The 25,430-nt window shown below is 42.9% G+C and overlaps 1 long non-coding RNA gene and 1 pseudogene across 6 annotated transcripts; one reads left to right on the plus strand and one right to left on the minus strand.

Annotated features, from left to right (window-relative positions):
* The first annotated feature begins 607 nt into the window (after positions 1–607).
* Positions 608–22,841, plus strand: LOC107506787. Of its 6 annotated transcripts, none has more exons than XR_004955480.1 (7): positions 608–714; positions 13,929–14,101; positions 15,301–15,503; positions 16,273–17,187; positions 17,620–17,802; positions 17,898–18,112; positions 20,579–22,841. It is a non-coding gene; the product is annotated as an uncharacterized LOC107506787 (long non-coding RNA). The 6 variants fall into 6 exon arrangements; XR_004955478.1 differs by having other exon boundaries at positions 612–714; positions 13,932–14,101; positions 15,262–15,503; XR_004955476.1 differs by having other exon boundaries at positions 612–714; positions 13,932–14,101.
* A 106-nt stretch (positions 22,842–22,947) lies between these two features.
* On the minus strand, positions 22,948–23,066 carry LOC118613436 (annotated as a pseudogene).
* Positions 23,067–25,430: the final 2,364 nt, after the last annotated feature.

Here is a 25,430-nt window from a genome sequence, read left to right on the forward strand (position 1 = left end):
TCCTCATATGCCTCTTTCCTCCAGAGCTACCCCCAGAAGATGGATTAGAACATTAACAACAACGAAAAAAGAATGATACTAATACATCAGTATCAGAAATCAGAGAGAGAGAGAGAGAGAGAGAGAGAGAAGCTTAGATTAAGCATCAATCAACCAATAACCAATAAAAATGCTAGAAGAACTAGACTAGACCATGAATAGCAGCAATCATTTACGAAGTTTCAAGCATGGTATAAAAAAGGCTTTATAGAAATATAAAACTGAAAATATTCAATATATGTTGGAAAACAGGACAAGTTACTGATGAGACAGAATGGGTGACCTAGACAACACAGTGCAAGAAATCCCTTAAAGCACAGAGCCAAAAATATAGACAGAAAACCATTCTGGGAACAGGAGAACTGGAGGAGAGATCTGATAGAATTGAATGCGAATTGTCGGAGTTCTAGAGGGAGGGACAGAAACAGGTAGGGGACAGAAAATAAATAAAACATGTTTTCTCACTTGAGCTGAAGAAAGAGCTGAGCCGACAGATGAAAATTATTCATTAAATGACCCCTGCAAAGTTAATGATTAAAAAAAAATGCTTGGAGAAATTCCAGAACTTCAGAGAAGAAGGGAAAAAACTTACAAGCTTCCAGACAGAGAAAATAAGTTACCAAAAAAGGAAATAGGATCAGAACAACTACAGGCAAGTTATCAAGAAAGGAGAAGGTAAGGAGAAGAATGATGGGGAAGGGGAGAAGGGCTTACATGTTTCATATGCTTATAATTGAAATTGATGAAAAACTATCTAGAAATGCAATAAAATGATCACAAGGAAGCTCAGGATTGATTGCAGAGATACCGTTGACATCAAATGAGGTCAATTATCAAAACTGAAAAGAAATTATTGACATTGAAAGGAAAAATACAAAACGAATCTGGAGAATTAAAAGTATTAAACCATCCTAATTAAAATTCTGAGTTAGGGTATAATAAAGGAGAGAAAAGAAAAAGAGAACGGTTCTTTCGGATTGTGGTGAAAAAGGAGAGTGGGAAAGTAAATATGCTCTCAGGAGCCCAGCTTGCTGAAAAGGGCTACAGAGAACAGGGAGTCCTTGTGAGGGAATAGCTGGTGAGTTGCTCCCTGCTTAACAGGGAATATGAGTGTGATTGGGACAGGCAAGGCAAAGATGATGACTATTAATAAAACAAAAGCTACAGCATAAGGAACGCAGTCAGCAGTAGGGTAACAGCAGTGTGCAGAGCCAGAGGGAACACAGAGCGATCAGGGGGATCATTTCATAAACTACCTAAATGTCTAACCAATGTACTGTATACTTGAAACTAATAATAAAAAGAAGCTACAGGAAAAATGAATACAACCCGTTCAATACTTTAAAAAATGGGATAGGATGAAGAGAAAAGAAATTGTAGAGACACAGACATGTCTTTTAGTATAAATAAATAAAAATAAGGAAAGCAATTGAACAAATAATTGACAATGTTGAATACAGACGCATATAAGATTCACATTAGAGGAAGAAATACATATCACATTTCTATCATAAACAAATAAAATTGAAAATAAATTAGACAACTAAACCAATATAAACTTGCCTATATAGAAGTTAAGTCACAACAGTTCATGGTAACTCTTGGATCAAAATAGAAAATGCGCACCATTTACAAAAGTATAGAAATAGGAACAGATCACGCCTGAACCTGTACAAGCTAGCGAAACTGCAGCTGGAAAAATGGCGTTGCCTGAGCACCTTAATTATTAAAGACAACAATTACCATGCTGAAATTTCACATTATCAAATCATAATTTTTAATACTTTTTATTGAATCTAATTCAAACAATATCTTTTAAAATTTATGGCTTCCAATCACTTTAATATCTAAATTTAATCAACCCTATCAAGTGAATAATTTCAGCAAGAGTTTGCTCTTAAGGCAAAAGAAAAGACATTAATTTAAAAAATTAAATACAGTAGGTTATTGGATGAAAACTAAAACATTCATCAGAATGTCAAAACCAAAATTTGGTAAATTTTTAAAACCTATATTGATCAGCTCAAGCTGCCATAACAAAATAGCAAAGATTGAGTGGCTTAAACAAAAGCAATTTATTTTTTACAGTTTAGAGGGTAGGAAGTTCAAGGTCAATGTGACAGCCAACTCTGCTCCCCAGCGAGGACCCTCTTCCTGGCTTGATGACTGTTGCCTTCGCACTGTGCCCTCCCACGGCGGAGACAGACAGCGAGCGCCGGTGCCTTCACCTCTTTGCACTACCCTGTCATGCTTGCTCTGCCCTCACGACCCCATCTAGACCTTAACTCCCGAAGGTCTCATCTCTAAACGTCAAAGCATTGGGGGTTCGAGCTTCAACATGCGAATTTGAGAGGTCACATAATTCAATCCATAGCAATACCCATCATGGACTTTGTATTTTCATTGTCTTTATTTAAAACTTCCATTCAATTTAAAATTAATCCAGTGTTATACTCAGCACGATTTTGCAACATACTTCAATGTTTTTATAAATGTGTCTGTGTAACATGAGAAAAACAATGATTTTATTAGTTAAGGAATAATTCTAAACATGCTTCCTGCTTGTAGCCCAAGGACTTTGATATCCAGGCAGTTGTATACCTTTAAGTACACGCTTCCTTCAAAAGCTTTCTAAAAGCAGGGCACAAACTAAACATGGCCAGCTGTTGTAAGTACCTATTAAACATTAACTTCTCCAGGTAAAATTATCACAGCCCATGCCTTACACATAAGAAGCTATCGCTGCGATTAATACTGTAATACTTAACTATACTGCTGACAATGGATGAGAACTTAGCAGCTAATAAATTTGCCACTCCAGCTATTACAAAGGAGAGTTAATGCAGTTAAAGGAAAGAGATACAATAGCCAGGACATCATAAAACTAAGGCAAACAAATCGCACAGTGGCAACTCATTAACATGACACCTGCGGATCTTCCATAGCACCCAGTGTTTGAAATTCTTTATATTGAATGATCATACGAATTTTGTACATGAAATGATTTCATATAATCCTTCGTATGAATTTTCATCTTCTGTACTGTGAAAATAAACAAAACCCACCCAAATGACAACAAGCAAAGGCTTTATTCAGGGTTTCCTGTGGCAACAGAGTCAGTTACCACCTTTGGGCTCAGCAGAGACTCAGAGGCAGACAGAAGAGGGAGAAGCCTTAGCATGGAATGAAGTAGGTTTCGGGTTTGCCTGATTGTGAGCTGTTGCCTCGTGGAAGTTGGGGTCGGGCTAACTAGAAGGGGGGGCATTACATTTTAAATGATTGGTTTGAGGAGCATATTTGGCTTTCTTTGGTTGGTCCATAAGCTAGAAGTGGGAGCAAAAATTAGGGAAGCTGGTGGATATTGATTAATTCCATTTGGGGCTGATTGCTACAGAGCTTGTGGTCTGGCTTCCTGGACTGGTTGCTATAAATTTTGAATCAGAGTTCTGTTTCTATATATGGTCTGACTATTGTCCATTTGTATATTCAGTCTCTCAGTTCCTATCCTAACAAGTATCTTTAGAATTTTAAATTCATAATGGTTTTGGGCAGTGCTAGAAAGCACAGATATCATACTTCAAGGAAAATGAAATCATTCCAATCACTTCATTTTTAGATATAATTTTTCATAATACAGTTCTTTTCATTATATTTTCTGCTACCTCCTATATTAACTAAATTATTTTAAGTATGGAATTTTAAACACATAAAAATATATATGTAGGAATAAAATAGATACATTTCATTTTAAAGCATGTATATAAGTTATGAAGTGTTTCAGAACTTGTATCATCTTTTTTTTTAACCATTATCACAAAAAAATTCTTAAGTGCTAAAGTACATGACACCTGTTTATTGGGAATACCTTATAGGTGTAGTTTTTAAGTTTCTGTGAATGAGGTTCAGCATCCCCAGAAATTCAGATCAACACAGATATTCTAGTCCATTACCAACGGTCAAAAGGCTGATGATGTTAGCTTCAGAGTAATAAAAGCCACAGCAATAGCAACACTTATTACTATTTATCAAGCCGTTACTGTCTGCCAGAATCTCTGTGTATACACTCATATTAAAGTTTATTTAATCTTTACGACACTCTAAATGTAATCTAAAATAGAAAGCTAAGTTATATTGACTCGTTTATTTGTTCAAGAAACATTTATTGAGTCTCTCTGAGGCCCAAAGACAATTGACTAAAGTGGAAGAGACAGGGGTCAAATCCAAAACTGTCCGTGCCCTTATTCAAATGCTTCCAGTTGGCCTTGTGACCTGATGTTCATTCAGAAGAAATAAATATTTTGAATAATAGGCTCTAAACTATACAAAAATGTCCCCGATAACTTTTTCTGTTACTGAAGTGCATAGAGCACATAAAAAAATAATCCAAGAAACAGCAATCATACTTTCTCTTTAAATATTTTTTTCTGAGCAATGTTTATAATTATTTTTTTTCTAATTGGCAAATAGTAAGCATAACATGCTACTTGAGGATGTTAAGTGGATGTCTATACAATATATGAAGAAAGTCCGGTCAAGATGATGAAGACTAGCTGAACAGAACTCCTATAGCTAAGAATATGAAGCAGAGGCCACGTCAAGATCGGTAGGAGGGGTGAAGATGTGAAAGTGGCCGGCCCTATACCCACATGTGATAATTGAGCATCGGGAGGGCTATCAAGGCTGCAGAAGTCACCCCGGAAGAGCGAAGGGTCTCAGACCCACACTGGGACTCCCCAGCCCAGGTTTCCAGTGCCAGGAATAGGAGTCCCCACAAATTCTGGCTGAGAGATTTGGCAGTAATTCTGACCTCCCAGTTGAGATGGACAGTAGCTGGAAACCCAGACAATCTCTTAAAGGGCCCCCGCACAGACTCGCTCTCTCACAGGTACTGACCGTGGGCTATGGTGGAGGGACAGCAGCTCAGGAGGCACCAGAGACACACGAGGAAAGAGAGGCGGCCATCGTTATCCTTGCACAGAGCCCTTCTCCCGTGCAGCATACAGGCAGGTGCCGCCATATCCGTGTCGAGCCCTCTCCCCACTTGCCAGATCTGAATCTGTATTGTCCTGGTGAACTCTTCTCACTCCCCTCTGGTGATTCCCTGAGACCCTGCCCTACTCAGCTCACACATTGCAGAAGGCACTTTTGTGGCTTGGTAGCCGGCTCTGCCCCACACCCAGGAGGATCCTCATTCAGCAGCATCAACAGGCCTCTGCTCCTGCACCTCCAGAGACGCAACCAGCCCTGACCTGAGCTACAGTATTTCCTGAACAAATCTCAGGGGTCTGTGAGCCCAAGGTGAGCAGCAGCTGGCTTCAGTGTGATCTGGAAAATTTATGAACGGCCACAGGCTCAGTGCTGTCACTAAATATGAATCAGCACTAACCTGGTGGACACCACTCACTCCACCCTGGTGATTCACTGGGACCTTGCCTCAGCCAAGATTCCTTCGAATGCTGAGCCTTACGGACAGCCAGGAGGCAGCCTCATGCCTGGGGTTCCCTGGGCCTTTTGCTGAGCTGTTCCAGGCCAGATACTGGTGGCAGTAGGCCTCAGGTAGCAGTGTGGCCTCTCACGTGTATTCGGGTCCAACACAGGGAGCGACCAAGTACAGTTAGTTTTTAGCTCCTATAGAGTATCTCCTTGTATGTTACAGCAGTGGCTGACCTTGGCCTGCATGGGAACCCCTCCCAAGCAGCTTCAGAATCAACACACCTGGAGGCTGGCATCAGACCACAACACACCTGATTAGGTCCATAATTGGTGCACCCAAAGAGTGGACTCCACAGGCGCAGAAGCCTGCTGAGGTGAATCTCACTCCATGGGGTCCCCCCCCCATACAGAGCTCACAAGCTGTGGTTGTAGCCAATCCTCACAGCCAGTCAGCCTGGGACAATCCCACTCACTGACAAGCCAACAGCAATCAAGGCTCAACTACAACAGGAGGGCACAGGCAGCCCACAAAAGGAGCTCTCCTGGAGCACCGAGCTCAGGTGATCAGGGAGTCTGCGCCACTGGGCCACACAAGGGACCTACTATATAAGGCCGCCTTGCCGAGATTGGGATATGTAGCAAATCTACCTAATACATAGAAACAAACAGAGAGAGGCAGCCAAAATGAGGAGCAAAAGACATATGTCACAAATGAAAATATAGAAGAAAGTTCCAGAAAAAGAGCTAAATAAAATGGAGGCAAGCAACCTACCAGATACAGAGTTCAAAATACTGATTATAAAGATGCTCAATGAATTTAGAAAAATAGATAATCTCAGTGAGAACTTCAACAAAAAGATAGTAAACATAAAAAAAAGAAACTTTAAAAAAAGTAGACATGAAGACTACAATAACTAAAATGAAGAATACACTAAAAGGAATCTACAGAATATTATATGAAACAGAGGAAAAATCAGCAATTTGGGAAAGAGGGTAGCAGAAAACACCCAATAGGAACAGCAAAGAGAAAACAAAGAATTTTTAAAAATGAGAATATTTAAGGGAGCTCTGAGAGAGCATCAAGCATAACCACAGTCACATAATAGAGGGATCAGAAGGAAAATAGAGCAAAGGATTAGGAATCTATTTGAAGACATAATTACCGAAAATTTGACTAACCTGAAAAAGGAAATAGACATGAAGGTCCAAGAAGCACGGAGTGTCCCAAACAAGATGAACCAAAATAGGTCCACACCAACAGATGTCATAACTAAAACAGCAAAGGTTAAAGATAAAGAAAAAATCCTAAAAGCAGCAAGAGAAAGGCAATTAGCTATTTACAAGGGAGCTGCCACAGACTGTCTGCTGATTGCTAAAGCAGAGCAGGCCAGCGGGGACAGGCACAAAATATTCAACATGATGAAAAGCAAGGACCTAAGACCAAGACTACCCTACCCAGCAAGTCTATCCATTAAATTTGAAAGTGAGATTAAGAGCTTCTCAGACACGAAAGAGCTAAAGGAGTTCACCACTATAAGCTAGTATTACATGAAATGTTAAAGAGACTTCTTTAAGAAGAAAAAGAAAGAGAAGAAACATTCATATGAATAATAAAATGGTAATAACTATGGACCTATCAATAATCAATTTAAAGGCAAATGGACTAAATGATGCAATCAAAAGACATAGGGTAGCTAAAAGGATAAAAAAAAAAAAAGCCTATACATACGCTGTCTACAAGACCCACTTCAAATTGAAAGAAACACATCAACTGAAATAAAGGGATAGAAAAAGATATTTCATGCAAATGGAAATAAAAATACCGGGATAGCAATCCTTAAATCAGATAAAATAGACTTTAAAACAAAGGTATTAATAAGAAAAAAAGATATTACATAATTATAAAGGGATTGAGTCAACAAGAGGACATAACCCTAGTAAACCCTTATGCACCCAACCGAGGAGCACCTAAATATATAAAGCAAATATTGACTGACATAAAGGGAGAGACTGACAGTAATTTAGCCATAGGAGGGGACTTTAACAGCCCTTTGACATCAATGGACAGATCTTCCAAAGAGAAAATCAACAAGGACACAGTGGCCTTAAATAACACACTAGAGGATGTGGTTCCATAGTGTAGTGATTAGCACGTCTGCTTTACACGCAGAAGGTCCTGGGTTTGTGCCCCAGTGGAGCCATGGTCCATGGTCTATGCCACGCCACCCTGACCAAGCCCCATGTCTGATCTCAGAAGCTAAGCAGGATTGCATCTGGTTAGTACTTGGATGGGAAACCACTTAGGAAGATCAGGTGCTACAGGCATAAATAATAATAATAATAATAAACAAACAAACAAAAAAAACCCACTACAGCAGATGAATTTAATTGATATTTTTAGAGCATTTTACTGCAAAGAATAAGAATATACATTTTTCTCAAGGGCACATGACACATTTTTCAATATATACCACATGTTAGGCCCCAAAACAAGTCTTAGTAAATTTAAGTAGATTGAAATCATACCAAGTATATTCTCTAGCCACAATGGTATGAAACTAAAACTCAGTTCTAAGGAAAAAAAAAACTGAAAAAACGCAAACACATAGAGGTCAAATAAAATGCTAGTAAACAATGAATGGGATAACAATGAGATCAAGGGAAAAAAATCAAATTGAGGCAAATAAAAATGAAAACGTGATGAACCAAAATCTATGGGACACAGCAAAGGAGATCCTACAACTCAAATTCATACCAATACAGGCCCACCTCAAAAAAAAAAAAAAAAAAAAAAAAAAAAAAAAAAAAAAAAAAAAAAAAAAAAGGACAATCTCAAAGAAACAATCTAACATTGCACTTAAAGGAATGAGGAAAATGTAAAAACAGCAAACAAAGCCCAACTGTGTAGATGGAAAGAAATAATAAAGAGCACAGTGAAAATAATGGAAATAAAGCCTAAAGAAGCAATACGAAAGGCCAAACCAAGAGCTAGTTCTTTGAAAAGATAAACAAAATTGATAAACCTTTAACTACACTCATTAAGGGAAAAAAAAAAGAGAGGACACTAATAAATAAAATCAGAAATGAAAGAGAAGTAACTATGAATTCCACAGAAATACAAAGAATTATAAGAAAAAACCATGAGCATTTATATGCCAACAAATTGGACAACCTGGAAGAATCACATATATTCCTAAAACATAAAATCTTCCAAGACTGAGAGTCGAGAAGAAACAAAATCTGAACTGACAATTACTACGAACAAAATCAAATCCGTAATCAAAAAACTCCCAAGAAAAAAAATTCCTCTTCCGGATGGCTTCACAGGTGAATTTTACCAAACATTCAAAGAAATATTAACATCTATTCTTCTCAAACTATTCCAAAAATTCAAGAGGATGAAAGGCTCCCAGGCTTGTATTACAAGGCCACCATTACCAATTCCCAAACTAGTCTAAGATGTTACCAAAAAAATAAAAATTATAGGTGGATATTCCTGATGACCATAAATGAAAATGTCCTCATAAACACATTAACAAGTAGAATTTGGCAAAACATTAATAGAGGGATACGCCAAGTTCAAGTTGGATTTATTCCTGGGATGCAAGATTGGTTTAACATTTAAAAATCAATTAAAGTGATACACCATATAAAACAATGAAAAATAAAAATCATACGAACATATGAATAGATGCAGAAAAAGCATTGGACAAAGTCCAGCATCCATTTATGATAAAAAATCACAGAAAAGTGGAAATAGTAAAAATTTATCTCAGTCTAATAAAGGCCATATATGACAAATCTACAGCAAACATTATACTCTATGGGGAAAAGTTAAAAGCATTTTCCTTATAATCAGGAACATGACAAGGAGGTCTACTTTCATCATTTCTATTCAACATAGTATTGGATTTACTAGCCACAGCAATCAGACAAGAAAAAGTAATCAAAGTCATCCAAATTCAAAAGGAAGACATAAAACTGTTATTATTTGTAGATGACATGACACTATATAAAGAAACCCTAAAGAGTCCACCAAAAACCTGTTAGAACTGAATTCAGTAATGTAGCAGCATGCATAATTAATATTCAGAAATCAGTTGTATTTCTATACACCAATAATGAACTATCAGAAGGAGAAATTAAGAAAACAACTCTATTTACAATTGCATCAAAAGCAATTAAATACCTAGAGATAAATTTAACCAAGGAGCAAAAATTATGTCACTGAATAAAAAAATTGAAGAGGATACAAATAGATGAAAACATACAATGATCATGTATATATAGCAAGAGTTAACATCATTAAACTGTCCATACTACGCAAAGCAATCTATAGATTCATTGCAATTCTTATCAAAGTCCCAATGGCAATTTTTCACAGAACTGAAACAAATGACCCAAAAATTTTTGAAAGTATCACATTACCTGATATCAAACTATACTACGGATAAAGGAAACAGAATAGAGAGCCCAGAAATACATCTGTGTCTATACAGTCATTTAAGCTATGACAAAGGAGGCAAGAGTATACAATGGGGGAAAGAGAGTCTATTCAAGAAATGGTGTTGAGAAAACTGGACAGATACATGCAAAAAAAAAAAAAAAAGAAAGAAAAGAAAAAAGAAACTGGACTACCTTCTTTCACCATAGAGATGAATAAACTCAAAATTGCTTAAAGATGTAAATATAAGACCAGAAATCGTAAAACTCATAGAAGAAAACATGGGCAGAAAACTCTCTGATATTGCTTGCTCATAGTACTATTTTTTTCAGCGATATTTTCTTGGGCAAGGGATACAAAAGAAAAAATAAACAAATGGGACTATATCAAACTAAAACGGTTTTGTAAAGTAAAAGAAATCATCAACAAAAACAAAAAGATAACCTACTGAATGGGACAAGATATGTGCCTCTATCCATTTGATAAGGTTCAATATCCCATACAACTCAACACCAATACAACAAACAATTCAATTTAAAAAAATTGGCAGAGTACTTAAATAGACATTTCTCCAAAGAGCACATACAGATGGCCAATAGAAATATGGAAAGATGCTGAATGTCACTAATCATCAGAGAAATGCAAATTAAAACCAAAATAAGATATCACATTAAGATACCTATCATAATGGCTATCATCAATAAAAACTTCAAAACAGCAAGTGTTGGTAAGGATATGGAAAAAAAGAGAACCAACCCCACGTGCAGTGTTGGTGGGACTGCAAATTGGTGCAGCCACTATGGAAATAAGTTTGGAGGTTCGTCAAAAACTTAGAATTGAACTGCCTTGTGACCCAGCAATTGTACTTCTGGGTATTTGTTCCAAGAAATTCAAAACAATAATTTGAAATGATATAAGCACCCCTATGTTCACTGCAGTGCTAATCACAACAGCCAAGACGTGGAAGCAACCAAAGTGTCCATCGATGGACTATTGTGTGAAGAAAAAGGTGGTACATATGTACAATGGCGTATTACTCAGCCACAAAAAAATGGATCTTACCATTTGCAACAACATGGATGGACCTAGAGGGTACTATGCGAAGTGAAATAAGTCAGACAGATAAAGGCAAATGCCATATGGTTTCTCTTAAATGTGGAATCTAAAGAACAAAATGAACAAACAAACAAACCAAACAAACTCATAGAGAGAACATTTTGATGTTGCCAGATGAGAAGGGGTTTAGGGGTTGTAGGTCAAAAAGGTAAAGGGACTAAGAAGTAAAAATTGGTAGTTACAAAAGTCATGAGGACGTGAAGTACAGCATAGAGAATGTAGGTTGTCGTCAATAATACTGTCATAACTAAGTATAGTGCCAGGCAAGCACCAGACTCAGCAGGGGGATTGCTTCGAAAATTATATAAATGTCTAACCATGGTGCTGTACCCCTGAAACTAATATAGAATAATACTTAATGTCAACGCCTATTGAAAAATAAACATTAAAGAGAATATATCCTCCTGCTTCTTTTCTTACATTAAGCTCCCTCTCCCACCCTGGCAACATCAGCAGATTAATCAGGATTTTAACCTGACCCGAGAAGAGCCATACTTGCCGCACCAGGCAAAGTTTGTATGTGCTCGCGCTTCAGGCCAACATCCGGTCGTTGACCATAGACAATAATTCTGCAGGAAAAGAGAAATCCTATCTTCTCCTGTTAATTTTTAATATAACACTATCTCTGGCAATTTTAGACTTCATGTGAAATGTATTTAAAATTAGAAAACAATATTCACACAGAGAAAAAATTGACTGCATTCTTATTACTATCATAAAAATAATAATACTTTAGTTATGCAATTTAATGACTCTAATTCAGATTGTTTTAAGCTGCTCTGAGTTGCTTCTGAAAACTATGGTGTATTTGACAATGTTTACTTAATATTTTTGGTAATATTTTGTAACCATCTGCCAAACTTCATGCTGCTACAGGCAAAAGTATTTTGTGTTTCTCAAGATCAACTCAGTTCAGGGACATTGTAAGCCTTCTTGAAAGAGGCTGGCAATACAAATTATTTCATTTTGGTGAAGTACCCTTTCTAAGTCATTTCGTTTATTTTACTGTGCCAATTTCATGCAGTTAAGTACCAAGTTAAAGAGAGTTCCTTTGCTCTTAGTTCTTTTTAAAATATTATAATAAAAGAGTTCTTGAAAACTTTCATTGACTCACACACCTCTAATGAAGGTAAAATGTATTTCTTATTGACATTTTATTTTCGTATAGTGGATATTAACTACTGTTCTCTAATCAGACACTTATGTGATTAATTTATACAGAACACCGATTTGATTTAATTTAGGGGAACTCTCTTGAACAGAGTGACTTCAAGAATTTTAAAAGAAGATTGAGGTGAAAATTAGGAATGAGGGAGGGGGCTGAGAATGGGAAAGTGTATTGGGCCAGAACAGAAGAGATTTTGTTAATTTTTGGAGGGAGGCATTTAATTATTGTTATGATTTGAACCTATGTGTGGCAGGAGATATATTTTTGCTTCAAGAAAGTTCTTTGGTTAAGTTGGGGAATCCACTGGATAATGGAAGATTTTGAGAGAAAAATTATTGTAAATTCATCTGAGAAAATAAAATAACCAAATACATTCCAGATTGTTTTAAAGTTTGAAAGCAGAAATAAAATAACCGAAGTAGTAGAAAGAAATATAAGTGAATGATAGTATACCCTTGTGGTATCAATGGCTGATCCAGGTGTGACAACAAAGTCAAAATCATGAGAGGAAGGTTTGACGACGAGAATTTTTAAAACTTCCATGGCAACATGGCTAAAAATGAACAACAACAAAAACCTACGAAAGCTGTTTGGTGTGTGATACAGAGAGAGACAAAGGGTCAATGCATGCAACGTGACGCCCGCCCCCGAGGCCTCTGTGCCTTGTCCCTGAAAAGTCCTTCTGCCTCTTTCCGGGCCGCTTCTCACATCCCAGTGGTCGCCCTCTTTGCTGGGCTCGAGGCACCACGTGAAACATGGGACGGGGCCTCGTTTTATATTCACAGCAGTATCAGCTCTTAACACATGTTATCTAGCACTTAGGAAGTCCTCAGTAAATATTATTTGCCATTGAAATGAATGGCTAAATCAAGAGCTCGTTGTGAACTACTGTATGAAGGACATGAGCAAGCCATTCAAAAAGAACACACAAAAACGCCCAGACATAAAGCCTCATGATGCCGCAGTAACAATCAAACAGAATTAAATCATATGATTAGGTTTATGTCTCTATTATCTGGAATCGTATATATGTGTATATTCTTTTTCAGAAGACTTAAGAAAATAAATTTCTTTTTTGCCTGTGGGGGGTAATGAAACATTTCATAAACCACTTGTGGCAGGAATTTCAATTGGCAGAAATTCTCTATAAAAACCAAATATTCTTCACACATTTATATTAAGAAAATAATTTGTTTAATTGAACAAGGATGCATGTAAAGTAAAGCTCCCGATAATGTTTTATATGAGTAAAAAGCTGGAAAAAAACCTAAATAGTTATCAATAAGACATTTTTTAAATATGGGCACAACCATCCAAATATTGCAATATTACCAATGCAGCTATGAGAATACATGCTATATCTAGAGTTATTGAAATAAAGAAATACTGATGTTAATTGAGAAATAAAGCCCCCTTCTGTGTGACACATATGTGATATTAGTATACCATTCTGTGACAATACATTGTAGATGCATAAATATTTAAATATCCGAAGAACAATTCTGGAAGTGTATCCAAAATACTAAAAGTGTTTACGTCTTGGCATTTATTAGCAAAATACACTACTTATCCATTGATCTGTGCTTTCTCTCAGTCCAACTATTTTAGTATAAATTATAAGGTCTTAAGGAGGATGGGTGACTAGACAGAAAAATAACCAGAGAGATTGACAGAGAGAGGTAATGAGATGTGAAGGTACAGACTTCTTATTTTGGGTCCTCCCAAAAGCAGAGCTCAAGAGAAAAAAATATGTGCAGATGGCTGACTCTGGAACACCCTCACGAGGAGGAGAGATCGGGGACAGGGGAGTAAAACAGAGAAGGAGGTAAACCCATTGAAGACTGCGTTATCAGTGTGACCACCACGGCTAGGGACGAGTGTCTTGATCCATGGACCTCGAGGTAAGGTTAATTATACCTTCCACGGGCAGAGGAAAAGTCTGGCTTCCATTGTTCCCTCCGTACACACCTCTGTGAGGGTAAAGAACGTAGGAGTCGAACTCTTCCAGGAGGATGTGACTGAGCCACTTGGAAGGAAATAATGAGAAAAATGCAAATAATTATTGTAATTGTTAATTTTGGAATGAACGTTGCTGTGACAATAAAATACCGGCAGTAAAACTGGGTTAAAAAGCATTCCTTCGTGCATACCGTTGCTCTCCAGGGAAGTTTCCTCAGCGGCCACAGTGGTTCAGCTGTGGGCGCTTCTAAGCACAGAGGAAGTTCCCACAGGGGAAGCTTCCCGTCTCTCCGGTGTGTCTAGCCTGCAAGAGGCAGGAGAGACTTTCAGGTCCATTCCAGACTTTTGGTCACTACAGAGCAGGGACTGCAATGCAAACACACATTTACCAACTAGAGATTCATTTGTATCTAGAAAAATCTTAAATACTGACCCTCCCTAAGGATTGGCACCTAAGTGTAATTTTATTCAGTGTTAAAGGGTGGGCATGTTTTAAGTGTTCGACACCTCTGGTCGGAATGCCGAAGTGGTGGCAGAGTACATGGTCTGGTGACAACAATTATGCTTCCTCTGAAGAGTGCCTCTCCGACTCTATCGATGCTGCCCTTTTTGGTGCAGAAGCAAATACAATACAGGAAGTGTTTTTAGGTACAATTAATTCCTTAAACTCAAGAACACTAATTTCATGTGTTCAAGGAATTAATGTGGAAAGTCATTAAATTTTTTTAATCAATAACCTTTTTTTGGAAGATAGTTTCGCAATCTCATTTGTTCAGCTGTGGACCTCAAAATAGAGTGTGGCTTATGTACAGATTAAATACACTTACCTCGAAGAGCAGATCTATTTGTATAGAGAAAATGTAAATAGATGAGAACAGCAAATAGCGCTATAAATGACTCTCATTTGTTTATGTAGATGAATGAAGCTGAGGTTTACAAATGAATGACTCTTACTAGGTCCATGCTCTGAACTATTAAAAAGTTAATATCAGTGAAGTTCTGATTAAATGCGAAATGTTCTAAAATGTGACTAAAATTGCCTTCTCCAAATGGAGAACAGTGCGGATGGAGGTGAGTGACTCTTTCTTTCTTTTTCATTAAGGCACAGTCATCCATTCCAACTATTTTATATTTCATTCAGCATCATGCAGCTAATGAGAACATGATCCGGAGGTAAAGGCGCGAAGCTAGGGTGACCCCCGGTGCTGCTCCAACTCCACCTCGGAGCCGAGCAGTCCATCCAGGCGTGGGTCCCAGCTCTGGAAGGAAATGGAGTGAGTGCTTACAGAAACAGAAGGGAACCGCCAAGTGTTCCTGCTGCAAGGGAGGGGACCTGAGATACAGGTACTCACTGCTGCCAGCATGAACTTCTCTTATGCCCCCTGACCCGGTATATTTTTTATCTGGAGAAATTAATACCCATTTCTTCAATTGCTTGGCTCCTGCACACCGACCAAAGTACATTTCTTTCTTTTCCTAATAAACTGGGATCTTCGTCCACGGGGAAATACTTTCCTTTAGTCCCATTCCCAGCCTGTTCTTTTTTGGCCCCTCTCAGGGCCTGCTAATCCTGCTTCAGGAGCCACCAGCGCGTGGGAAAGGTACAGGTGTGCATGCAGAGCCTGCAAGGGGGCCTCGCCACGGTCCCGGCAAATCCAGCCGGCTGGCTCCTTTTCTCATCCTCAGTTTCAGAAATTCCCAAGTGAAAAGCCACACCACATTGGCAAAAAGGCACAACATTTGGCAGTTTACTCTGCGACGTTGTCACTTACGTCATTTAATTCTGGGGAAACAGTTTGACCGCAGGTAGCCCAAGTGTCCTTATCATTAAAATGGGTGACACCACCACCTCCCTCATGAGTTGCTTTGGAGTGCTGATGGAGACAGTGTACATGTCAAGCAGTTTCATGATTATGAGGCACAATTCAAATGTCAATCAAGTAAGGGCTTTTAGGGATGCCAGACTGAATGCTAAACAAAAGCTCAATCCAAGTTCTGCAAACTGCTAACTGGTAAGAAACATTCTTGACGCCCCCTTTCCCTGTGTATGGTAACTTCCTGGATGTTCAGTTTCTTTCTTAAATAGATGCTTCCCTTCTATCTGATTATGCAGCAGAGCTTCATCAGCTTCTGCAAAATCGCACTGTCCTCATTTGACTGGGAATATCTGAGAAATGGCTGACTGCACAGCTCAGACTAGCACAAACTGGAGGACATACGGAGGCCTCCAAGGTCCGGAGTCGTAACTGTTGCGCACAGGTTGTACACGGCAACATTTGGGAGCTCGTTACAAACACGCACCTTCAACAGCGCCGTCGCATGACGCAGCCTTCGCTCGGTTCCCGGTAGCGTGTGGTTGTCACGCCAACAGTGCACAAGTTACATGGAAGTGTAGCTTTAACATTGCCTTCAACACTGACATAAAAAAATAAAACATCAATTCCAAGATTTGAACATAATTTTTACAATTTGAGAAAACTGTTTTCCTCCACTCTCTTAATAGTCACTATTCAATAGACACATCTCCCTAAGGAAACAATAATGTTTTAAAGAATAATATTTTTTAAATGTCAAATGTTACATTTCTGTAACATTTTTTTTTATGTTCCCCTGAAAAATTATACTGCACGCGCTCGGACAACTTCGAGGCTCATACCGAGGAACGTCACCCGTCGTAGCAGTGACGGGAGGGATTCCCGATGATCTGAGCAGCGACGCGTCTGTGTTGACCGATTCGTGACGCCCTAGAGCCCCAGGGCGGGGACCGTTTTCCGCACCCCACGTTCGTCGCGGAAGGAACGGTCGCCTGGGTTCTCTGAGGTGTCTCACTGAGGCCGAACGTGGTAGGAGTCGTTTACATTGAGAAAGCCAGTTTAACTGCAGTGCACGGACCCTCCGAGGGGACTCGGCCTTCCTTCTGCACCTGCCGTCTGGGGTCCGTGCCGCGTCTCTGTCTCCACCACGACGCAGCCAACTTCCGAGGCCAGAAGATGCAACCGCTGCTTCTACTCCACAAGAATCTTTTCGGGTGAGTTTCCCCGACCCCCCCTTTCCCCGGGATCCCCTCTTAGTAATTTCCGCCCACCGAGCTGCGGCCTGTTCCCCGGCTACCAGGGCGCAGGCGCCCAGGCCGCATTCGGGGTCGCGCCCAGCCTCGCTTCCCTGCCGCGGGCCCTTCGGGGTGGGGGGGTCCCCACACCCACGGCTGCGGTCCCAAAAACGTCCGCCTCCACCACCTGTAAGAAAACATGCCAGGGAGACCAGCGGGCCGTGGCAGAGCAGGCGAGTCGCGCTCCATGCCGGCGTCTAAAACTCCGAAGCGCTTTTGCAGCCGGTGTAAAGCGCCGTCGAGGCTGTTTTACCGGAGCGAGGGTGGTCGGCAGTTCCCGACTGGCCCGTAAGGAAAGAGCCGCCCCACCCCTCGGCATCTTCGCAAAGATTTCGCACGCCCCTTCTGTAGGGACCCGGCCCTGGCAACGGAACAGACCGTCGTCCCGCAGGTGCCACGTTCGCGTGCGGCTGACTCGCCCCGCAGCCCCGCGAGCCTTCCCGGGAGAGGCGGCAGCCGCCTGCCGTTAACCGTCACTACCGAACACTTTTCCATTCAGGGAGGCGTGCAGAGAATCCTGCATCTATAGACCAGGTTAGAAGGTGCGGCCGAGGGTTAGAAGACTCAATTTAGCGAGGACTCTGGTTAGTGCAGTGGCTCTGTCACTCTGACACTCCCTTGTCCCCCAGGAGACGCAGCCTGGCGCACGCCTGGGCGGAGAGGCCGGGCCGCTGGCGGTTCCGCTCTGCCCACCGCTACCTGGCGCAGGACGTCAGGCGCCTGCATGTCCTGCAGGTGAGACAACCGTGAGCCGCGAGCTTCCGTCTGCTGCGCATGCTCTCTGGGCGTTTATCACGTGCCCATGGCTTTATCAGGTTTTCAACAGTCTTTGATCCCCAGCAAGGTAAAAACACCTCTCGTGGGGTTCCATTTTATGGGCCTTTCATTCTCTCCCGATTCTCATCCAAAGATGATCAGAACAATAGATTTCCACCAAAAGCATGTGGCTTTACCATCACACAAATTGTGCAAATCCAGCCTTCATGGTTGTAAATTATATTCTAGATTACTATGAACAATGCCAAATTTGGGGTCAGTTGCTACAATGAAAAATTTTGATTACATTATGAAATTTACTGCACAAGTGGACTTTAGAATTTTTTTGACTCGGAAGTTTTTCTGGTCTTTAAAACAAAGGGAAGTAATTGACTGAGCCCTTAATTACCTTACTGATTGTAATGGCAATAAAAACAGTGCTTTTCTGTCCCTCAGGCTGTTACTGCTAACTTTAGGGGCATCAGGAAATCTAGAGTCTCTGCCCTCAAATCTCGGGAGCTGGTTATTTCTGCCGCTCCCCTCTCAGGGCTCACTCTCAGGGGCGACGGGTGAGTGGTCCCTCCTGGAGCTCTCTCAGACTGCTTACTACCTTTTCCTAGTCCATCCTGTTCATCAGCGTCCCCAGATTGTGACTGAACTATATGAAATGTCATTCATGTCTCATTGAAGAATCAGGCATATTCTTGTTGCTTTTAACAGAGCAATGTAACGAGAAAAATCGAGGCTGCGACTTTAACCAATGCACTCCCTTTCTGCACATCAGGACTGCCATACCTCTCTCCCTGGGTATTTCAATGCCCCTGTGCCGACTCTTCCCAGGGGCGGCTTTCCGCCATGCTCTGATCCATCAGACCCTGTGCTCCTCCCTGCAGAAGGCGGACGTCCCCCTCCCTCCGTGTCTCTGCAGCCGGCGCAGGCCTGATGCCGACCGCAGCTTGTGCCGCCTCCATTGCGCTCCGAGGGCTTGTACTCCCCGCCTCCCCCCCACCAGCCTGCGCTGCCCCCGGGCTTTCTCTGCGGCCTAGGCCGGCTCCTCGGCGGGCCTACACCTTCCGTCTGGCCGTCCGGGCCCCCTTGCTGCGCCCGCAGCGCAGACCAGACGCGCTGGAGGCCACTGCTCTCGGCCGGCCTTCCCGAGTTTGCCTCCCTGGCCTTTTAGGGTTTTGCTCAAATGCGTCTTCTAACTCCGTGCTTCCCAGGAGAATCCCTCTATGTCCCTAGCGCCCTCTCTGCTTCATTCCTCTCCAGCACTTAGCTCTGCGAGTCTTAAGTATGACTCGATGGTCATAAGTCGAGCGTTTTTCCCTCGGGTAACAGCTGACTGCGTGTGACAGTAAACGAAAGAGCGCCGGCGTGTCCGCAGTAGGCCCCCGCGTTGGCAGAACCAGTCTGTTGCCGTCGCAGGAGGGCGCGGGGCCTGCTGACCAGGTTCTTGGCTCAGGCGTGAGAGGGAATCCGGGGGCGAGCTGGACGGCGGGCCGCGCGGGGCGCGGGTCACTAAGGAGGACGCTGGGGGCCACCTCGGGCGCGGGGCCAGGGAGCGTCTGAGCCCCGCTTTCCCTTTCCTCCGGGGTCGGGGCCTGGAGACCTGGTGCTGGCTGCGCTTCCCGCTCGCGCTTCTTCCTACGGGGTTTCCAGGACCGTAGTGGCATCAGGCGCACGATGGGAGCCCTGGTGTTTGCGATGCCCGTGAGATTATGGTGATATGATCATTAGCCAAAGGTCGTGCTTTGGCCAAAGGTGGCGTCTGAGCTGGAGGAGAGTTTTTGGCTCAGCCCCCGCCCTGCCTGGGCTGAAGCAGGAGAGGCCTACAGACAGGGAAGGTTCTCGAGCAGAGCCTGGAGCCCGGCGCGGAGGGGCACCCCTGGGCGCTCGCCCGCCTGGCGCGCAGCAGGCCCCTGCGGGGCAGACGAGCGGCCTGGCTCCCAGTGCGCGCTCAGGCCTCCCCTGCTTACATGCAGCCGTCCAAGTGTGATGACTGGAGAGTAAGTGCCCACAGGACACCTGGAGAGGATCCAGGCGTGTCTGCTCCGACATGCGGATAATTCATTTCACTCTCAGTCCTAATTAGGAAGACGCGGGGAGGGCTCCTCTGGCTTCTCATGGAAGGGATTCGGCCTGCGCCCGGGGAGGGGGAAAGCCGGGCAGTGGCTGCTCCGCTCGCCTTTGGTCAAACAGCGGGTACTGCTGTCCCCTCCCTCTCCCCCGTGGCCCCCCTCCCCTCCCCCGTGGCCCCCCTCCCCTCCCCCGGGTCCCCCCTCCCCTCCCCCGGGTCCCCCCTCCCCTCCCCCGTGGCCCCCCTCCCCTCCCCCGGGTCCCCCCTCCCCTCCCCCGTGGCCCCCCTCCCCTCCCCCGTGGCCCCCTCCCCTCCCCCGGGTCCCCCCTCCCCTCCCCCGGGTCCCCCCTCCCCTCCCCCGTGGCCCCCCTCCCCTCCCCCGTGGCCCCCCCCTCCCCCGGTTCCCCCCTCCCCTCCCCCGTGGCCCCCCTCCCCTCGCCAAGCTGACTGGCAGCGAAGGAATCATATATTTTTCAGTTTGTGAAGGGCCTGTGTCGGCGCATGCAATCCACCTCCTTCAGTGTCTCTCCGTTCATCATTTTATTTTTGCAGACGAAGTCTCTACCATACAAATCCACTTGAAAAGAAAAAAATAGATCGAATCAAACAAAACCCAACGAAAAGAACATTGTTTTACTCATTTCATTTCCTCTCTTAAACGGTCTGGTTTCCGTGCCCGTGAAGAGGCCGCCTAATTCCCGCGCCCTTATTTTATTTTACGTTTCCATCTCGACTATTAACATACTTGTTTGCTTTCGTCTAGTCCAACTGAAACGACTCTTTTCTTGAGAAGAACATAACCACGATGGTTCGCTAAGGCAGGCGCTGCTCGGAAACCTTCACAAGGCGTTTGTTGCTCCCCTCTTTCCCTCTACCATTAAACCTGTGAGGTAGAAATTATGATTCCCATTTTCCAGAAGAGGAAGTGGAGGATCCTGAGATTAAGTCATTCGCCCGACATCACAGAGCGAATAATTTCCAGACCCTGAATTTAAACAGGAGTCTGTGCTCCCGCCATGACACTATGCAGCCAGTTGCCATAGAAACATCAGCGAGTCTGGTGGCTTTTTAGGAGAGACTACAGACGAGACTAAAAGGTGGTACACGGACTTAATCCTCGCGGTTTTGCTTTCTAAACAAGCTTTCCATCCTGCTTGTCTGCATTCCCATCACTGTGGCTCTATTTCTAATTTCTTCTTAACGGGGCTTTGTGTTTCCAGTCTTTTTCTGTCAACTTTGCTCTTCCAGCAGATGCTGAGACGTATCTTTCAGATGTAAATCTGATGGTGTTATTTCCTTCCTTAAAATCCTTCGGTATTTCCCTTCACCTACACAGCAGTTCTCAAATTGTTGCAGGTGCTTTAGGGACACTGCAAACACTCGGTTACAATTTTGAATTGTAGTTCGAATCAGTTTTAATGTTCTACACTGTTTAAAACAACCATATGCGTTTTAATCACATTATTTTTAACCCCTCAAAGTTGGTGCAGGATTAGGAGTCCAGATCCCAGGGGTAAATAAGGGGCACTAAAACCTCCCTGATGAGAATTGGTGCTGCGTGATGCCGGTGAACTTGTACTGAAACCGGAGGGCAGCTGAGTCCGCGGCCGTGCTGCCCGCGCTGCCCGCGCTGCTCAGCCGATGGACTGACACGCAGCCGGGCTGTTTAGAGGAAGTGTCTATCGTCGGCACACCGGTGATCCAAGAAGGCCGCAGGGTAACAGCTTCGAAAACCGCCTTGCTCTCTCATTGCAGTGTAGGGTATTTAAGGGAGAATCTGGGCCCTGTCCCAGGGCCTGAGTGACAGCAGGGGGATATCTGTTCAGCTTCACGGGGACTTCCGGCCTCACTTCTGGTCATGCAGGCTTTCTTGTGCCGTCGGCATCCCAGGGACAAAGATGGGGGCAGTCCGTACAGAACGCTGAGCCATAAAGATTGTGAGCAACACGCATTGGGACGTCGGTCACAAGCTTCAGGGCAGTATTCTAAGGCGGGGCTTGCCAAGGTTTGTGTCCGGCCAGGAGCAATCTAGTGTCTAATGGGAAACCTAGGGGACAGTGGGGCCAAAGATATTGTGAAGCCTCTCTGGAGTGTGGGGTCATACGGAGCCCGACTTCGGTCTTTCTACAAGAGAGTCTTTAAATCATCACCAAATGTAAATTTGTTCATCTTCCCCCAGAGTATTTAGCGCTGTAAAACAAACAAAATAAATCAATTTAAAAAACATCATTTTCACTGGTACTGACCTATTTTTATTAAATATTTTACAACTGGCACAGGCTAAGTGCATGACACAGTCATAGTTGTGCAGCAAATTACTATAGTTGACTTGGTTATTCTGAATTATCAGTTCTTTTTGGTAGATATGGGCGCTCTCTAACTTTTAGAGATAGCCGAGGCCTGTAGGCTTCCTGCCCTCCAGCTCTGCAATCATAGAAGGTGTTCAAATGAAGGTGAGTCTTGGACTATTCTACCACGCATTAGATCATCTGTTAGCAACAAATTATAAAAATCTGTACTATTACTTTTGAAGACTTGAAGTCCCAGCTCTCTGTCTCACTCACGTCAGATATGGTTTCATTTTAGCAACAGAATTCAGCCAAATTTCCAGCTTGGGAGAGCGACGATTTCTCTGATTGTTTGCTGCAGAGGGCCTACTTCCGAATCCTAGGCCTAGGGCTCCGTTTTGTAACATTAGGGTCAACAGCTTCTGGAAAAGGTGGAATTCTTCTCCTCCTCCTCCTCTTCCCTTTTTTTTTTTTTTTTTTTGACTAGGCAACTCTTGGTTGACTTCACAGATTGCAAGGACCTTGTCAGCTTACAATCCTTTATTTTTTTATTTTTTATCTCTCTAGCACCTGGTCTTCCTAGGCGGTCTCCCATCCAAGTACTAACCAGGCCCGACCCTGCTTAGATTCCCAGATCAGACGGGATCCGGCTCGTTCAAGGTAGCATGGCTATAAACAAAAGGAGGAATTTTCAAGTTATTGGCCATGTCTTGAAAAATTTTAAGATCCAGGATGTTAATTAACCTCCTTCCTTGGCAAAGAGAGAAGCATTAGCGCTTACAGCAGCTGTGGCCGCGGGGGGTGTTCCAAACCTGTCACCGCCCCCGTGGCACAGAGGGGCCCTTGCTTCGTTCTGCCATTGCAGTACAAAATTACAGATCAGCGAAATTTAGAAAAAGTGAGATTTATTAAAGTACCTTTAAAGAGATAAGTGGGCAAGCCGGAGATGGCCAGAGCTCCATAGAATTCGGAAAGTAAATCTAATATTGCCCCTTGATGAGTGGTTACGGGGCTGGTGCTGGATGATTGCACGTGAGGTCATTTATTTACATTTGCCTGTTATATACCTCTGTCTACTGTGCATGTGGTTACCCAGAATTCAGTCTGTTACAATTAGATTCACGAACTTCCGGGCATAGGCATGACGTTATAATGACAGTATAATGAGGCCAAGGTTAAGGAAGGTCAGCATATGTGCTAACTGCTCAGATGCTTTGGCTGGACTAAACCAGCGGTTAATTTGATGGTTTTTTTACTTCAGGTTTTTACTTCTATTTCGGGATGTAATGGTAAAATCTTTGACCACAAAATGGGTGTTTCCGGGAAGGCCTCTGGGCGGGGCCTTCACTCCCTCCTTGCTCATGTCTACCTATCTGCCTAACAAAGCTGCTTTTGGATTGTGACTTTTTGAATAATAAACTTTTGTATGATAATTAATAGTGGAGTCCTTAACTAACCCCCTTCAAGGGACTGAGTAAGACTAAATCTGAATACCAGCCTCACTGAAACAAAGTAAGTGGGACCCCAAAAATTCACCGATGTAACATGGGGGTGATCTTGAGATATGGGGTCTAGGGAATATGGGGAACTTGGCCCAACCCTCCAAATAGTAAGAGGTAGTGTCCACAGGCAGAGCATGAGAGAACAGGACTGGACAGAGGGTAGAAGGCAATCACTAATCAATTGATATTTAAATGTGGGTTTTCATGGGATGTTTTATTATATATATCAAACTATGTTTAAAAATTTAAATGTGTTTCATAAATGTTTGGTTAGGAAAATTACAAAAGAATATTGAAGAAAAATAAAAATAAAAAAAATAGGAAATGTTTCCTCACATAAAAGACAAATTAATTATATTTTATAGCATTATTAGCTACTGTTCTTCATATGAGTAACCAATGTTATCTAGTTGGGAGTGATGAACAACTTGAGAAATAATTCTAAAAGTTATTTGTAGTGCATCCAAAGTCTTTGATTTCCATGCTGATGCAGTTGGTACCTTTTTAGTCCCCAGGCCAAGCAGAGCAGGTGGACTGACTGCAAACGTGGCCCCTGGAGGTCCCTGCTGGACTTGACCCCAGTTCTGCTCTTTATTTACTGTATGATTCTGTTATCTAATCTCACTGTTCCCTGCTCCCTCATGCGTAAAATGGGAACCTACTAGGACCTGCTGCATGGGGTGAGGTGAGGATAAAATGGGTTGAGTGTTTAAAGTGCTGTGACTACTGCCTGGCCCACAGTAAGAGTTTGAAATTGAGAGTATTTGTTTTTTTCCATCCAGACTCCATGCTCTGCTCTGATAACTTACCCCTGAGCTGTCCTGCCTAAGGATGTTGATAGTCTTGCAGAGTACAGAAGTTTCTAGGAATGGCCCCTTCTGAAATCCAGTGTGCATTGGTAATCACTGGTATGTGGTCCCATGAAAGTAGCTGTTTTTCCTCCTCTGTGCCAAACTCAGGTGTTTTTCTATTGTGACCTGAGGAAAGGTCACCCTGAAAGCTGAGCTCCTTGTCAGTCAGCTACCTCCATCTGATGTCCTAGAATTCCCCTAGGGGTTGTGTAGAGAACAGGAGCGGAGCCCCGGCGCGTCACAGAACGCGCATGCTCCCACTGCCGTGCACGTTTCCTCACCATCTCTTTTCTCCATGACTGACTGACTCCCACCTTCTAATTCAGGCTCAATTCACTCTCTCATTGTCAGCCCACTCCAGAAACCCCGGGAGGAGGCCCTCCTTCTGTCCCCAGAGCCAGGGATGGGCCAGAGACCTGGGCTCGGCTCCGATGACATTCATGCCACGTGGGCGTGGACTCGCCTGTGACGGTAGCTGCAGGGCCCCACGGTGGAGAGAGTGTCCGCAGCTCAGGGTGCATCCGGCCTGATCGCGCCTCCTGAGGGCGCAGAGGCCACTCTTCCGGGTTTGGGGACTTGAAGGTTTTCTTGGTTGCTGTGCATTTCCTAAGCGTATTTTCCATCCCCTTGTCAATTCTGTGAGCCCTCAGACTTTCCAATAATTTCTTTTGCTTAAATACCCAGACTT

This window comes from Rousettus aegyptiacus, unplaced genomic scaffold (genome assembly GCF_014176215.1).
Source record: "Rousettus aegyptiacus isolate mRouAeg1 unplaced genomic scaffold, mRouAeg1.p scaffold_m13_p_18, whole genome shotgun sequence".
Lineage (NCBI taxonomy): Eukaryota > Metazoa > Chordata > Mammalia > Chiroptera > Pteropodidae > Rousettus > Rousettus aegyptiacus.